The sequence below is a fragment of the Danio rerio genome, chromosome 15 (genome assembly GCF_049306965.1).
Source record: "Danio rerio strain Tuebingen ecotype United States chromosome 15, GRCz12tu, whole genome shotgun sequence".
Classification (NCBI taxonomy): Eukaryota; Metazoa; Chordata; class Actinopteri; order Cypriniformes; family Danionidae; genus Danio; species Danio rerio.
This window is the reverse complement of record NC_133190.1, coordinates 23501834-23514725: the sequence shown is the minus strand read 5'-3', so window position 1 is coordinate 23514725 and position 12892 is coordinate 23501834. Positions and strand designations below refer to the sequence as shown.

Here is a 12892-nt window from a genome sequence, read left to right as displayed (position 1 = left end):
TTTAGAGATTGTGTGACACAAAGCGTACTTATGTGTGCCTTTGATGCACCCCTGATTGCTTCTTAAAGGTGACATACAGCGGATACCCCGCTCAGAGCCGCGGCACGGCACACACATGACAGTTGATAGTATCACACACACCAGACGTGCACGTTTGCATGTTTCAAAAAAAAAAAAAACTATTCAGATGGCCCTTTGTGGCATGACAGAAATATGAACAGTCACGAGTCTTGGCTGGGTGCCTCGGACAGCCGCTGACTTGCAAATTCTAAAATATATGGCGCTGCGCTTCGCCGAGCTGCGCTTCTGGTGCGCGACCTGCTTTACGTTCTTGTCGCAGCATCAGTGACACTGGAATTTGGCACTGAAATTCATATGCTGATTTGATACAGTGCATACCGGTTCCGTTTCGGTACCCAACCCTAGTTTTCAGTGTTTAAGTTGTTTAGTTCAGTTCAGTGTGGTTTAATACTCACTATTGAGAGTCCAAACACTGAAGAGCAATCCATTGATGCGCAGCTCTACAGATCCCGAACCATGCAAGCCAGAGGTGACAGCGGCGAGGAAAAAACTTCATCAATTGGCGAATTTGAAGAATTAAAAAACCTCGAGAGAAACCAGGCTCAGTTGGGCACGACCATTTCTACTATGGCCAAACGTCTTGTGCAGAGCTGCAGTCTAGGCGCCGGAGACTTGAGAATGCTGGACCTCAGCGAAGACTTCTCTGTCCCTGGAGCGTCTCATGCTCTTCACTCCTTCATGACCACCACAGCAGCTGCTCAGGATACGGCCTGGTCCAGGATTATGGAAACCTTGGGATCATCTCATCACTGGTCTTGGATCGAATCTGTGGCACTGCATAGTCTGAGGGCCTCAGGATGAGTATCCCCAGGTGGAAATAGAGAATAAAGAGAATAATTAGCGTAGCTGCTGTTCATAGTGTATATAAACAAGCGTGGGGCACATTCATGTATCATAACACTAAGTGATGCACTGAGTGTATGCTTTACTAAAAAGATAGGTCTTTAATTTAATTTTGAACTGCGAGAGTGTGTCTGAGCCTCGGACTTTATCAGGAAGGTTATTCCAGAGTTTAGGACCCATAAATGAGAAGGCTCAACCTCCTTTACTCACTTTTGCTATTTTAGGTACTACCAGAAGCCCTGAGTTTCGAGATCTTAAAGAGCAGGTTGGATTGTAGCGAGACAGGAGGTTGGTTAGATAAACAGAAGCTAGATTATGTAAAGCTTTATAGGTAAGAAGTAATATATTACAGGAAACTTAACAGGCAGGGTGATATGATCATATTTTCTAGACCTGTTAAGAGCTCTGGCAGCTGCATTTTGTACTAGTTGAAGTTTGTTAAGAGAGGATGCTGGGCCACCAGCCAACAGTGCATTACAGTAGTCCAGCATCTTTTTCAGCAATATTAGCATCAGCAATATTTCTCAGATGAAAGACGGCAGTTTTGTGACATGCGAGATATGATTTTCAAAAGTTAAATTGCTGTCTAATATGACACACGATTTTTTATAGTAGAGCTAATGCTAACTTTGTATGCCTCTAATTGCAGGTTGAGTTGTAAGATCTGCTATGTACAGGATTTAGGCCCAATAAGTAATAATTCTGTTTTGTCTTAAGAGAAGAAAATTGTTGGCCATCCAATCTTCAATAACTCATTTAGTTCAGACATCTCATCAGGTTTAGTTGAAATATATAATTGAGTATCTGCATAGCAGTGACAGCTGATCCCATGTCTTCTAATAATGTTTACCAGGAGTAGCATGTATATTGTGAACAGCAAAGAGCCTAAAACTGATACTTGAGACACCCCATACTTTATTGGGCTGACTTGTGAAAGCTGCCCATTAATATTCACAAACTGGTAACAGTAACTGGTCAGCTAAGTATGAGTTAAACCATTGTAGAGTCTGTGGACACCTTTAGAATTTAAGCAATTTATGAGGATATTGTGGTCGATAGTGTCAAATGCGACACTAAGATCGAGTAAAATTAATAGCGAGATGGACCCTTGGTCAACAGTTAAGAGTAGATCGTCATTAATACATCATTATTCATGTATTGTTATTGTAAGTCGTTACCACACTGTAAAAAATTACTCAAGGGGGTGTTAAATACCACCCAAGAAAATCAGTTAAAGTTTAATTAAGTTTATGAGTTAGCATCTAAAATGCAACATAATGGGTACATTCTACCTACACTATCTATTTTTTAACAGTAAAAAAATGCAACACTTAAAAAATGAGTAAAGTATACTCTTAAACTTTTGCTTTGGTACCGCAAATTGCGCATGCGTCAACATCCAGGAGGGAATCGCGGGGTCGCCATTTTCCATGTCATTGCCAACGTGGTGGGACGGCAATTGAATTACAGGTAAGTTTTATTTAACTTGTTGCAAATGTTAAGTTGTGCAACGTTAAAATCAACCAGAAGATTATAATCTGCACGCTTCTCTTTGTTGTCGACACCACAGTGACAGATTCACATTTTAGAATTTGTGGTCAGTCAAATTAGCATTTAAATTTTAATTGCCCAGTACTCGCACCTGCTAATGTGAATAAACATCTATATCACTTAATTATAGTAGTTTTTATCATTGTCAATGTCTGAAATTTATAAACAGCGAAGCTACTCCACTCCAGTGAACTTGAGGTAATGGTCGTTCTCAAATGATTCATTCATGTTGAATGAATCTTTAATGGCACTCGAGAAGAACATGATATACGCTTCGCTTGTGTGAATGCTTCAGCTGTTTGAACTTATTTTTGATTCGCGAAGAACGACGTGAAGCAAAAGTGTGCTAAATATAAAATCGACATCCTGTGGCCAGATCCAGAGGAAACACTACTGATCTATACCAGCATCTTCAAAATCGAAAATCGCATTGCAATCATAATATTTATCAGAAAAACCGCAATTAGGTTTTTTTCCTCAAAATCGTGTAGCCCTAGTTTCAAGGTATTCAAATGATCACACATAGTTTAATTTTCCTTATTGAACATTGTGCTTAAAGAATTACTCCAGATTCATAAAAAAATGTCACGATAATTTACTCATCCCCATGTAATGTGGGAATAATTACATTTGGAATGTAATTATCTGCGAACACATCTGCGCTAAGGCAATGGCTAACAGAAAGTGCTCTAATGTTTGGGTTACATTTCACAAAGGTTCATGAGGACGGATATGGAGGACCAGAAATTACCTAAGTATAAATAAATAAATGAATAAATGCAGAAATAAATAAATGTAAAAATACATAAATTAATAAATAAATGCATGTAGAAATACATAAATAAATAAATGTATAAATAGATAAATGTATTTATAAATTGTATTTGTATTTCTATATTTATTTATTTTTACATTTATTTCTACATTTATTTATTTCTGTGTCCATATGTTAATGAGGTAAGCGGTCCTAACCTCTCTCAACGCATTGTATGTGGATAATACAATCATTGCTAATGATTTAACAGCGAATGCTCCAAGCGACGGCCTTTTGCTTTGTTTAAAACATGCTCTCGATGATTTAGTTCAGTTCAGTGCTGAAAAATGCTTTTTTTTTCTTTTTAACAGGAGAATGAACTTGAAGGCCACACAAATCACATAATGAAATTGGTAGTGATTAAAAACCCCACAACTGAGGTGGACCCAGTGGATGTGTGTGTCATCATAGAGGGCAGCAGAGTGCTGAACGGTTGTGGGAACATAACCACAGCATGCACATTATTGATGGGACTTATCTATGCACTCAACCTTCAATATCCCAAAAACCTCAAGTACACTTTTGAAGTGTTCCAGAAACTGTTTTTGGAACTTGATGGAATGAAGCTGCTAAAAAAGATCCAAAGCCTCAGGTGTAAGCTAATGGAATGAGCTGGCTTCATCCAGTAAAGACACTGTTCTATATGTAAATAGTATTGTGTTCCAATTACAATTTTGTAAAATGTTTTATGAAGTTGTGTTGGGGGAAATTTAATGCACTTGTACCTAATTAGTGTTTTTTCAAATGTTTTTCAAAATGTTTAAGAAGTTGCATGCAATGCAAGTTATATGAAGTTATATTTTCCTAAAAATTGAATCTAAGAGCTTTTTTGTTTTGGTTTAAAAAAAAGTTGGTGAAATGTTGGCATTTAAAAACGTACCTTTTTTGTACTTGCATTTTTTATTACATTTTTTAAAGGTTTTTAAAAAATGTTTTGTCAATAAAAAAGCAATTGATGCAATCTCCTGCTTCTGACAATTTTTAAGTAAATTCAACCTTTAATGAAAAAATTATTTTTGATTATTCTTATTGGGTAATAATTAATAATAGTAAATTACTAGATGGACTGATGCTTACTAACATAGAGTTAATGTTACTCAATTATTATAAGTAATAATTTATGTAATCTAATGTAAAATATTAGGTAGACCGTACCTAATTTTTTGCAGTTTGTCAGAGCTGTTAAATTGAGGTATTCTTTATATAAATATATAGTTTATAGTCTAACCAAACAAAGTAAGTGCAAATTCTTACCTCAGTTTTATTGAGTAGATTCTATAGGTTGTTTTTTACAGTGCAGCCTTGACAAGACTGCAAATGTTACAATTCTTTCGTAATATTTAGAATTTTTCACATAAATGATTTTTAGATGTATATTTCTTTAATAGATTGGGGTGCTAGATTTATCGCTGTTTCTTCTGACGGCCTGCATTACTGCATCACAGTATGAACCAGGCATGTGATCAGCCGAGGACAAAAAAAGAAGGAAGACGAGACGACACAAAATAGTTTATCACTTTCCCTTTCCTTCAGCATGCTTTTTAGTAATTTTTAATTTATTATAAAATATACTTTAATAAATTGGTTTTATTCATTTATTGTCTTGTCGGCTTCGTCTCTTTATTAATCTGGGGTCGCCACAGTGGAATGAACTGCCAACTTATCCAGCAAGTTTTTTCCAGCCCTTTCAGCCGCAACCCATCTCTGGGAAATTGGTGTTATCATCTAAACAATTTCATAACAAATTCATGTATTACATTTCAGGTGCTAGGCTGTAGCACTGAAATTATGAAGACATCAGGACAGATGACTTGCAGAGGATAATAACAAAAGTGCGTCCTGGCTTTATTATTAATGTAAAGCGGAAAAAATGAGCGAGGAAAAAGTGAACATCCGCAAACGCATTCAAAGCGATTTCATGCACATTATAAGACTGCACAATATCATTATACCTGAATGACGTCCAAAATGAAGCAGTTAAAGGTGCAGTAGGTGATTGTCTTCAGAAGCAATTTTTGCAGTATTGGTTAAAAGTCTCTTCACAGTCCAATATTAATGATTACAGTAAACAGGGGCGCCTGCAGGATTTCATTTCAAGGTACGCACAAATCCAGCACCGCCCCGCCCCGCCCTCTTCCGATGGCTGTTATTTCAGTATTCAAACATTGAATAACGAATGCATCAAGTAAAATAAAGACGACTATTTATTTATAATTTAGCTAAATTCTGCTCTTTTTATCTATGCATTTTTATTATTTTATTTTCGTTAGTTTTAATATTTTATTGTCTTTATAATTAAAGCTATAGACAAAATCCTGCTTGACATTTTAGAAAATGTTTTGCGTATCTACCCAGTATGTATTAAAGATCAATGAGAACAAAAAAAACAAACAAACACAGAAACATGTTACAAGCTCCCATAAATGTCCAAATTATATTTAATTGAATCGTAAAAAAAATTGTGAAAATTGCTCAGTTTATTTTTATAAAACATTTTATTATTATTTTTTAAATAAAAACTGTACTGACATTTAAGAATCCATTTTTATTTTATTTATTCATTAATTTGACCTGTTTATTGGTGCATATATAGGCTATAATTTAACTCGTACAACAATACCTTGGACAGCTACAGTGCCACTAAAGCTTTCAAACATAACCCCAACAAAGTAATGAAAGATTAGACTTTCCCATAACCGTCCTTCGGGTGGTATAGCCGGCATTAAATCACAAAACAAGACGTCTGGCTTGACTAAAGTGCAGTTATTTCCTCGTTGTCAAAGAGTCTGCAAGTTCGTGTTACTTGGATATAGTATTTAGCTATAGGATTGTGAACATCAATATTGTTAAGCGTGTCTTTATTCGATGCACAGCAGAAAAAAAAGTATTTCAGCAGTGCATGTAGCTGTTGGTTAAGTTCTCTCCCGGAGTCAACTGTAACAACTGTAACCATACCCAAGTGTTCTCAGAACGATTTGGCACGATAGTAGAAAAGCAGGCAGCTGTAGTGTATACTATTTAATAATCAATTTAAATTATGTCACATATAAATAAATAAATAAATAAAAAGCGGCATTAAATCCCACCCTCTCATGGTAGGTACGCACAGTGCGTACTGCCGTACGGCTGCAGGCGCCACTGACAGTAAATGATCTAAATGTATTTATATGTATTTTTATTTTTTGGGTAAGGCATAAAACTAAAACATGTTCATCCAATTAAATATTGTCTGGTCGACATCCCCCATAATTCTGATAATTAGCCCAAACTGTCAACAAATTCAGATTTGGACTTCTGCGCATCTCTGTTCACACATATCTGCCATTAGCATGTGTATGTGGGCACGCCTGCATGCACACCGCACATTCACAACACATGCACATGAGACTGTCATAGTCGCAGTAAAATCAAATGCTGAGTTTAAACAATATTGGAGTTACTTTTGCACGCTGTAGGACAGACCACACCATGGCTGAAGTACCTCGGTTAGACTGGTAATGTTCTGTTTTAAAACTATTTTAGTCCTCCAAAGCTGTATGTAGAGTGTGTTGGGTTATGAATGGGTTATATGCACAGTGTGTATACAGTGTTGTTTAGCCACTGAAATCTTCTGACGAAAGATTTATGTAATTATTTTTTAGTTTCATAGGGGACCTTTGACAGCATCAATAATGTGAATTTTTATTTAGTTTAACAACAAATCATCAGTAAATTGTGCTTTTCGGCCTATCCAGCTTTACTGAGCTGAAGTAGTTTTATATTCACATTGGTTCATTTTTTAACAATGCGGCCTCCCTATACTGTTTACCATTCTACTCTGAATATTCGCTAAGTGAAATTCCTGCACGTTGCCAGCCAAAGACTAACTACATTTTTAACTGGCGAATGACATGAACTAGTGGGTAGTCTACTGTCATGTCGCGGTGCACGCGTTTGTGATTTCAGGAGCGGTGGCTTTGGAACTTTTGGAACTTTGGCCGTCCAAAGATAATATGCTAACCAGTTAGCATTTTGGCAGATCATCTACTGCACCTTTAATGCCTCTTCTTGTGCACAATGATGAACAATGAAGGCGATTAGGTTTTCTGCTTTGATAATGATGAACCTCACTGAACCCCACCTCCCTCACAAAAAACTTTGGATTTACACAAAAAAGGGCCCACTCACACTATGCTATCCGAACCGTGCCCAGGCCTGTATCTCGGATCGTTTGAGAAGTGTGAGTGCTCTGAATCAGGAGTGCTTGGCGCGGTTCACTTGGGCTTTGGCGCCTTATGCTTGTGTGTGAGTGCAAAACTAGCCTAAGCTTAGAACTGAAAGCGAGACGTGACTTTTAAGGGACTGTTTCATATGGATAAATTAATCATTCTTACTGTACAGTGAACGCAAACTGTCGCAGTTTATTAAAGACGCAAACCCCTCATTGCATGACAGCAGCGCACCCTCAGCAAAACTGCTACTTCCTGCAGCGCGAGGACTTTATGATTGTTTATGAGCGGGAGATAGGAGGGGGGACAAGCGTGCTTTGGCCAGTTTCAAGGCAACTGTATATAGTGTGAGTATACTTTAACTGAGGTCGCCCCATTGAGCTCGGAAATACAGAAATCCATATTTATACAGAATAATCCCATCCCTGATAAACTCATGAGAAAATGACACTCGCAGCATCTGTTTGTCTGTTTGTGTTTCAGGATCCTGTCATCATTAAAGGTTTGTCATGCTTGAGGTCTGTCATCGAAGACGTCAAAAACACTTACACCACTGCTCTGCTGGCCTACACTTTCAGTCTGGCTAGAGACACCAACACTCGACAGCAGCTTTTCAACAAACTGGAAGATCTTGCTATTTCAGATGGTAAGAGATTGCTTTCTGATGACATTCTGCACTGCACTGCTGCTTTTGTCCTGCTGATTGAGTTTGTCTTTTGTGTCCTAAAGGTCCTCTTGTCCACTGGTCTCAGTCTGCATCTGCTGATGACTCTGATTCTCTGGATGTGGAGATCAGCTCATATGTGCTGCTAGCTGTTCTCACTGCAGATTCACTCACTACAGCTGATTTTTCAATGTTCTCATTCATGACAATTATTATTATTTGTAAATCGAATATATGTTTTTCTATTTATGTCAGTCCCCAATTTAAATGGGGATTTAAAGTAAAAAAGGTTGAGATTCACTTCTTTATAAACACTTTATTTATAATGCGCATGCTTAATAAAGTTGTGTTTATCTGCAGGTCCCCAAACATTTTCCTGTGAATTACCAGATACAAATGAAACAGGTTCTACGTGTGATGAATCTCAAGCCAGCTGTTATTAAAGTGTATGATTACTACCAAACAAGTAAGAATTTTATTTGCCTGCATTGAATATTTAAATTTGTTATGCTGATTTATTTGGGTTTATTCAGATTTAATAATATATAAGTATGCTGTATGAATGATCAAATCCTCTTTTTTCATCAGGTGATCAGTCAGAAACTGAATACTACATCCACTGTTAACGAAGCTGCGCACGTAAAGCTTGAATACTAATGTATATTTGTTTATTCTTTATTCTGGGCCAAATTATTCCCAATCCATTAGTATGAATGTGAACAGACCCTCAAAACCTGTGAAACTCTGTGGCTAGTCAAACCACAAAAGATATGATTATTAAAAAATGACTGAATAAACAAGTTATGCCCTGTGTGTTATTTAATACATGTATCTTTGTATTTCAAAATCTTTTGATGTAGTCATCTTTACCAACTTGTTCTATCTCATAGGACAGATTGTTATATCATTTAGAGTGTTGCTCAGTAGCGGAAAGCGTCATAGCTGGGTAAACTTTGAGTGCAGTGAATCGGACAGTACAACAAATAGTTTTTTTACAACTCTATTTGCTAAAACAATAAAAGAAAAAACTCCACTATAGTGTTATCAAGACTTTCAGAAAAAGATTTAAAATAGTGTGAGACATATGAGGGCAGAGCAGAGAATAACGGCAAATTTACTCTCAGCCCCATAGACACTGCACTAGAAACACCTCGCATAAGCGGTAATTTGTTTTTTACATTTGACACGAAGGTTATTTAACGCATTAATACATGCATATAAATGTTCATACATTAAAAAAAATATATATATAAATAATAAAAACATTCAAGGATTTAAGATTATGATGCCCGTTAAACGCACCATAACAGTATTGTGAAAAGGGTCCATTGGTCCCATTGGTTTACAGTAACTTGCTGAGTGGCCATTCAATATCTGATTTCTGACTCTTGATTTCAGCCCCCTTATTTGTTAATTCAATGAGGCAAGTACCCTGTTTTTTATGCATATTTAAATTACATGGGTCAATTTTATAACTAGATCAGACTGCTGATGGATAAAAAACATTTCTCCTATTATTTTCTATATATTTTTTAAAGGGTCCTGTGTCTGTTATGACAAAGTTGAGCTTCACTACTTCTCCTACTTCGACTGAAGGCTTGGAAATTCTTGTTAATTTAATCCTAAAGATCTGAGTGATCTGTTAGGTTTGTATTCAGTGAGCTTATCTGTAATGTATTGAGGTCCTAGGCCATTTAGTGATTTATAGACAAGTAATAATACTTTAAAATCTATTCTGAATGTAACTGGGAGCCAATGCAAAGCTCTAAGGACAGGTGTGATGTGCTCTGATTTTCTGATTCTGGTCAGAATCCTGGCCGCAGCGTTCTGGATGAGCTGTAACTGTCTGACTGTCTTTTTGGGAAGACAAGTGAGGAGGCCGTTACAGTAATCCACCCTACTGCTGATAAAAGCATGAACAAGTTTCTCTAAGTCCACACTGGAAACAAAGCATCTGATTCTTGCAATGTTTTTGAGTATATAGTATGCTGATTTACTAACTGCTTTGCAAAGACTATTGAAACTTAGATCTGACTCCAGAATCACACCAAGGGCCCTATCATACACCCGGCGCAATGTGGTGCAAGGCACGGCGCAATTGTTGTTTGCTAGTTTCAGCTTGCTATTTTAAAAAACTTTAATAGACTGTTCTATAGACCAGAATAGAGCTGGTCTATTGTCCAGCGCAGAGCGCGTTAATTGTGCGCCTTGCTTACTCATTGCTTAATACAAACAGGATGTAGAGCAATATGCAAATATCTTTACATATGAAAAAGAATTAAAATATTAAGGATATATATATAGGATATAAATATAAAGGATTAAAATATTACAAAACATATTATTTTCTAGCTTACATAAATATGAAAACCATACATTCATGCCTTCTTCATCTCGGGGGGCTTTTTCAGTTTATTCATAATAATTTGCTTTTGTATAATGTTATTATTATTAGCAGTATTATTTATTATATGCATATTTATATTTGTTTTATTAAAAACAACCTTAGATTTGTCCACCTGTCAGGTTTTTTACCATATGGGGCACAGCATGTGTATTTGGATATAACTATAAGTTTTTTTTAACTCACTTCGTTATTAATGTTCATTTAGTCGTTTGCTGGAAATTAGAACTGAATTTAGAAAAGAGTTTTGAAACAAATCTTTGCGCTTAACAAACAAAATTAATTATTTACTGGTTAATGGATGTCTGTGTGTACAAGAAGTTTCCCTATCCACGAGAGTGAAAGCGAAGTAAACAATGAGGAGGCTCATTTCTCATTCTCGTGCTGTAGATGCTGTTTAAGTGTTGTCTTGCTAGTGAAGCGTTCAGTTTTTCCACTTACAAAGTCCGTCATGTAAATAGCAAATGTGCTATGGCGCGACGCAACTGACTCTTAAAGAGAATGGGAGATGAGACTCTAATTGGTTTATTCTCAAAACTCACCTATAACTCATTAAGAAAATAAGCTCAACTCTTTTAGACCATGAGCCATGGGGCAAAGTAGATTTTTTCATCCTTATATTAGCAAAAGTGGATTCTGACACGCCCTTAATGCGTTTGCGCCCTGCACTTTGCACTTTGTGCATGAATCGTCAAAATAGAGGCCGAAGATTCTTGAACTTAACTTTTGTAATTTGACCTTTAGAGCCAAGGTACGCATTTACTTTGAGAACCTCATCTTTGTTCCCAAATGCAATGACTTCAGTTTTTTGTTTAATTGAAACAGTTTTGGCACATCCAACTATTAATTTCATTAATGCATTGGCAGAGGGTGTCAGTGGGGCTGTAGTCATTAGGCAGTAAGGCTGTGCAGATCTGAGTGTCATTAGGATAGCTGAAGTAGGAAATTTGGTTCTTTCTCATTATTTGGCTTAGAGGGAGCATATAAAGGTTGAACAGCAGAGGTGCCAGAATCGACTCTTGTGGGACTTCACATGTCATGGGTGTCCACCTCGACCTATTGTCACCTATACTGATATAGTAACCTCTACCTTCAAGGTGTTATGATCTCCGGAGAGCAATCGCTGGTTTCCACTATAACCATGAACTACACTTCCGCATTCCCCTGGACTACATTTTCATAAATGCACTTCGCCCAGACACCCATGCTCACCTATCTCGCTTGATTACACTCACCACCTGAACCTTGTCATAGACTGATAGCATACCATACATAAGCCACTCATGAACCCATCCAGTTTGCAGAGTCTTGTTCACCCATAGTGACATTACAACGCGTTTCCCCCTTGACTTGTTTCTCCGTGTCTCGATCTTAGCCTTGTTTACCCTACTTATCCTGTTTAGCCGCCAGCCTTAAGACCTATTGCCTGTACTTTGATTACGACTCTGGATTTGTCTACACATACCTGTTTGTACCTGATTTGACCATTGCTTGCTTGACGACATTGAATAATCCTGCATGTTAGATCTTACGTCCAGTTGTATCTGTCACTCCCTCCCTGGTCGTTACACAAGGTAAGATCTGAACCATTTAAGGACTGTGCCAGACAGCCCAACCCAGTTTTCCAGCCTATCCAGAAGTATGCTGTGATTAACAGTGTCAAATACGCCATTGAGATTGAGCAGTACCAGCACTGTTTACCTAAATCTGTATTTAGGTGGATATACTTGATTATCTTTATAAAAGCGCTCTCTGTACTGTGATGTGATCTGAAACCAGATTGACAATTGTCTAAACACCCCTTGAAGTTTAAGAACTTGTTAACCTGGTTAAAAACAACTATTTCAGTGATTTTGCCAATGAAAAGGAGATTTGAGATTGGCCTGTAATTGCTCAATAGGTATTGTCCAGGTTACTCCTTTTCAAGAGGGGTTTAACAACTGCAGTTTTAAGTGAGTTTGGAAAAATCCCTCTGAGATGTAAAGCATTTACCACTTTTAGAAGATCAATTTCTAAACAGTTATTCACCGTTTTGAAGAATGATGTGGTGAGCGTATCAAGACTGCAGGTTAATGCTTTCATAATATGCACGGTCTCTTCTAAGATGTTATCATTAATGGTCATGAAATCAGACATAATGTCGAATTTCTTAAGTTGTGGTTGAGCTTGTCTGACGTTGACACAACTTGGCTGATTGGATGAGCTGATTGCCTTTCTGATATTATTAATCTTATTAGTAAAGAAATGAGACAACACGTTACATTTGCTTTTAGAGTAGTTCACTTGGAATCCGACTGGTGGTGGAGAGGGGTTGTGAGTCTCTATCG

At 37.1% G+C, this 12892-nt stretch overlaps 1 long non-coding RNA gene across 1 annotated transcript; it reads left to right on the top strand.

Annotated features, from left to right (window-relative positions):
- Positions 1-6682: 6682 nt before the first annotated feature.
- Positions 6683-8963, top strand: LOC141377829 (uncharacterized). Its single transcript, XR_012390820.1, has 3 exons — positions 6683-8143; positions 8227-8627; positions 8750-8963. It is a non-coding gene; the product is annotated as an uncharacterized lncRNA (long non-coding RNA).
- Positions 8964-12892: the final 3929 nt, after the last annotated feature.